The following is a 5,777-nucleotide window of genomic DNA, read 5'->3' as shown; positions in this document are numbered from 1 at the left end:
AGTAAGTAAGATGCACAGTGGCATGCAGCAGGCTTCGAAGCATGCGTCAGAGCGATTTGCCCGAGAGAGGCTGGTCAATGCGGCATGCAATGATGCAGAGACTATAGAAACATAAATAGATATTCAGATTAGCTGATTAAATATATAGAGATAGATAAAAAGATGATCTGTGGGCTTGCCAGATTGGATGTTATTAGTAGGAAACTCCAATTTTAATTGTAAAAAGGTGGATCAACTTGGGATGGTTGACCTCATGGGAAGTTCATCGCCAAGATTCCCTTTGGCAGAAGCATGGAAACAGAATGGCCTAGATGATGATGAATCACTAATTAATGTGTAAAAATATCTGGGGCGATTGGAACCTACATTTTTGTTTTAGAAAAAAAAAAGATTGACGTAGAGATACTTTAGATTAAATTCATAGATTTTTAGATTAGATAGACAGATAAGCTTCACACAACCATATCCACTATAGGTCAAGATCTCTCAGTCCTTAGTGCATCATAGTGTACCAACCCTAAAAATGATTGCTAATCTAGGTTGTAATCAATATGACAGCTTCAGAGTGTGAGCTCGTTGGCCATCAGAGAGAGGGATGTAGAGATGGAAATTTATATCAATAAGTATCTGAGGGGCCTCTCACTATCAACAAATATCTGAGCTCATCTTCCCCTCCCCACTTACCTTTTAACTTTCTTAGCTTATCATCCCCATTTACAACCTCCCTCTCTCTCTCTCTCAGTCAAACACCATCTCTCCAGATTATGATTTTACCGGCGCTTTTTTCACAAGTTATCGAGATGAGTCAAGTTTCACCAACGCAAAACTTTCAACTTTTCAACAGAAATAACACGTCCCAGATAGCAAACCCTTCTGATATTTTTTTGGGACAATTCCCTTACTTTCGCTCTCTAGATTTCTGTGCCTAATCCAATAACATTTCGAAACCACATATCACTAAAATTTGATATAACCGAGTAGACTCACTTTCTCTCTCTAGAATTTCAGAGCTCTGATCCGAACACGTATAATGCCTGACTTAAATTTCTAATAAAAATCAAAGAACATTTCAAAACCACAGATTACTGAAAAATAAAACCAATTGGAGTCGGTTTCTCTCTCTATTTTTCGGTACCCTTATCCAAACACTAATTATGCCTGATTTAAATTTCCAATCAAAATTAATAACATTTCAAAACAAAATATCACTAATACTTGATAAAACGGATTAGGGTCACTTTCTCTCTCTAGACTGTTTTCCCCAATTCCTAACACCCATACTATAATTTTTTTTTTTACAATTTCTGAGGCTCCGCCGATATTCCGCGTTTTTATGCGCAACGCCGACAGATATCGAAGAGTCCAAGTTTCTTCGTTGAGACAGCCGACTCCCTTCCACCGCCGTCATTACTCTCTTTCTCTCTCTAAAGCTCGAAGCGGGCCAGAGAGGTTTAATGGCGGCGACGCTAGGCCGCAGAGAGGGAATATACTGTTCAGAAGAGAAGAATAGAGTAATGGGGAGAGGTGAATAGATTAAGAAGGGGAATATGACATTGTAATAGAGCGTGGGTTCGTACGCGAAGACATCTCCGTGCATGGGATTGGATGATGTTGGTGGGCCGTTCACATCCAAGTCTTGACGACGACGCGAGAACTGCCGTTGGATTCCGACCGTCGGAGCGCCCTCGGATTGGGATTGGTCGTGACGAGACAGAAGAGAGAAGATGACGGTGAATAAACTACAGTCCACTATCGTATTTGTTTCCAATTATCTGTTGCTCTGTCCATCTATCACCCTATCATTTATCTATCAATTTGTTTTGTCCGTCTATCAAACTACCAATCGGTTCATCTTTTCTTTTTCGCTACTCGTCTGCCCATCCGTCTATCGTTTTTTTCCTTTTTGTTTTTTTGTATTAGTTTATGTCTATCTCTATCGTTCTATCTATCTCCCATCTTTTTCTTTCGCGCGCTTTCTCTCTCTCTGTTTATATATTTACAAATATCTCTGTCTCTCTCTTTATCTTTCTATCTCCTACCCGCCGCCTCTCTCTCTTTATCATTCCATCTTTTTTTTCTCTTTAATCTATCTATCTGTTTTTTTACTTTTCTGGGTTTCCCTGAAGATATTCATTTTGCCCCAAACTTTTACGTGTAACTGGTGCTAATACATCATTTGGCAAGCCCTGAATTGCTCTCATTGCAACCCATTGAACTTTGAAATTCCCTTCTTCTGGTATCTATCCATCCATCTATCTATGTATCTGTCTATCTATGTATCTATCTATCTATCTATCTATCTAACTATCTATCTAATCTGTATATCTATTTAGCCGTGTATCTATCTATCTAATATATCTAATATATATATATATATATTTATATATATATATATATATATATATCTATTTATCTATCTATCCATCTGTCTATCTATCTATCTATTTAGCTGTGTATCTGTCCATTTATCTAACATATCTAATCTATCTATCCATCTACCGATCCATCTATCTATCCATCTATCTATCTATCTACCGATCCATCTATCTATCCATCTATCTATCTATCTATCTATCTATCTATCTATCTATCTATCCATCTATCTATCCATCTATCTATCTATCTACCGATCCATCTATCTATCCATCTATCTATCTATCTATCTATCTATCTATCTATCTATCTATCTATCTATCTATCTATCCATCTATCTATCCATCTATCTATCTATCTACCGATCCATCTATCTATCCATCTATCTATCTATCTATCTATCTATCTATCTATCTATCTATCTATCTATCCATCTTTCTATCTATCTATCTGTAAATAAATAAATATGTTTGTTTCTTAGAAAGTTTTAGCTTCCAAGACTAATGTGGCGAGTAGCTTGTAGCTTTTCTCAGGGAAACAGTGCGTCTCGCGCACCGCCAGAACCTAACGACGCATTACAAATTCTACAGACATTGATTTCTGTTAGATTGGACGGTTGGACCCATTTCAGTGCATTAATGAATGAGAGAGACTGTGAGGAAGACAGGAAATCAGGGGGCCAGAGAAGCTTGTCGATGGGGTCATCTGGTGTACTCTTCGATATCTCCCGTACGCGGCTTTGGCTGTCATTTAGACTCTCTCTCTCTCTCTGTCTCTCTCTCCTCATTCAGTGTCTCTCTCTCTGTCTCTCTCTATCTCTTCCCTCTTCCTCTCTTTCTCTCTCTCTCTGTGTCTTTCTTTCTCTGTCCCTCTCCCTCTCCTTATCTCTCTCTGTCTCTCTATCTCTGTTCCTCTTCCTCTCTTTCTCTCTCTCTGTGTCTCTCTATCTTTGTTCCTCTCTCTCTCTCTCTCTCTCTCTCTCTCTCTCTCTCTCTCTCTCTCTCTCTCTCTCTAAAATCGCTTTGCAACGTACACAATCAGTGTCATAACGCACGAGTGCATGAGAAGGATTCTGCTCTGCGCGTTTTTGCAGACTTACGCAATGGAACCGCTTCAATCGTCTTTCCTTCATTTGTGGGGACCTTCTTCTACAACCTCGCCAGATGGCGCCATTCATTCACCTCAACTTAGGCGTCTAGTCTGATATCTCCAAAGTCGGTGACCCGTCCCACGCTCGCCAATTAATCTCTTCGTTCCCAACAAGAAAGAGAATAGAGAGAGAGAGAGAGATGACATTTAGCTGTTGGAGCGTTCTTTATGCTGTTAACGTGGGTTTCCCAGCCAAATCTTGTACCAGCTGTGAAAGAGGCGAGGGACAAAGCTCTCTTTTTCTCGCTCTAGACGGCAATTAGGTTCTCTATTTACTGTGCAACGCTCCGGCAAGCTTTTACCGACACGCCACGCCATTCTACACTGCCGGACTCTCCGGCGACCACCTCTCCACCATTAAGAGAGATAGATAGAGAGGCAGAAAGAGACAGACAGAGAGAGAAAGAGAGAGAAAAATCCTTTGAAGGGTCGACAGAGTCCGTAAAGATAGGAGGGTTGGCCAGAAAGACTGTTCATTCCTCCGATCACGTTGCCTGTGTAAGCCCAGATAATGGACCTTCTACCCAAGGGGTCCACTCTCAAAGGACAGCCAATTCAGAAGGCCACTTGTCTACTATCATACTACAGCCCGGCTAATAATTTGGGCCCTACTTATTAAGGAGAGTAAAGGTTAAAGTCAAAGAAATATATAACAAAGTAGAAAATGATGCCAGAGTCAAAAGTTTAGGATCCACAGAGATCATCTCTGATTCCACTCGCATAGTCATGGCTTCCCAGTCCAAATTATAGACTTCAGCATCGGAAAGGTTGAAATGAATGGGTTTACCACTGGATTTCAATCATTTGAATGATATGATAGACTTTGTGTCAGGCAAACCAGATGACAACTGAAAGAAATTTTAAAATCTACTTTTAATGGAAATTCTACTTACCAATTTGGACCCCAAAATTGGTGTCCTTTCTCATGGGTCCCAGCTGGAACTTCTGTTGGGCCTCTTTTGGAGATGCAAGCAGTCCAAGCCTATCTAGTAGCCTCCACAATTTTTTCATTTAAGCTCTTTAAGCTCCTAAGTGATTCTTGAAATTTAAATTAGTCAAGGGTATTGAGGGTGTAAATCATTAGACTTGACATGACATGGTTGTATGATAGTTATTAAGCTCAGCATGATGTGGATATCACATATAAATTTGTCAGTTCCTGGAGTTTCATAAATATTTGTAAAATAATATTATTTAGATGGTCTTGTTAAGATAAAATGGTATGACATCAGGTGAAATAGAAATAATAAGAATTTTATTTAGTATGTTATCATCACCCTCAACTTGATTACGTGAGATTTGGTCAGTCATTTCAGAAAGTGTGCACAACTTCAGATGAGTTGAATTATGCAAACTGGACATGCATTTTATTCAAGGATACAAAATTTTTGATTCAATATATTCGAGGATACAAAAATAGATGACCTTTGACAGTCTGGTTGGCAGGGAAAACCATTGATTTAGGTTGGTGTGAAAGTATTTGGCCAATAAAATGTAACAGTCAAAGTTAATCAATTATTTTATATGATTTTATTTTGTTGAAAAAAAGTATGTCAGATATACATCAGAATTGTTCGAGATTTAGAAATGAAACTGAAGAATAGTTAAATATATTTTATTTCTTACAAGAGTTGTGCAATGAAATTGATCTAGTTTAGGTATAAAATTAAGGATTCAAATTAATAATGCTTTGCCTGATTATTCTCAGACATTCATGCTCATATTTCTTCTCTTAGTTGTCCAACTAATATCAGTTGATTTTCAATTCCCTTTCCCATGTTTTTTTGGTTTTCCAAAAAAATTATAGCAGCTTCATAGTATGTCACATTATTTTGAAGGATACATTAAGTTTTTTTAAAACTCATCTAGACGTCAAATGTGGGTTCTGAAATGTGGGTTTGTAAAGAGAGAAAATGTTGTAAAATGGAATAATATAGAGAGAAGATGAGTGGAAAATGTATGAAATGGGCAGTGATATATGTTTTCTAAGTTCCTAAGGTGCTGATCCTTGATTTTTTTTGCTCTCAATGTATCTCCACTGTAGGGTTCACCCCTCCCGATACCGGTACCGGATGCCGGTATCGGGACGGATGCTGTATCGGATACCGGAAAGGCATTTTTCGGTATCCATTTTTTTCGATATCCGGATACCGGATATCGATGTCGGATATCGGTTGCTACAGTGCCGATATCCGATACCGATATCCGTCTTGATGTCGGCATCTGTCTCCGTCTCAACGGGGCAGATGACGATA

Source organism: Wolffia australiana, chromosome 7 (genome assembly GCF_029677425.1).
Source record: "Wolffia australiana isolate 7733 chromosome 7, ASM2967742v1".
NCBI classification, from domain to species: Eukaryota; Viridiplantae; Streptophyta; class Magnoliopsida; order Alismatales; family Araceae; genus Wolffia; species Wolffia australiana.
Note: the sequence above shows the minus strand (reverse complement) of the source record.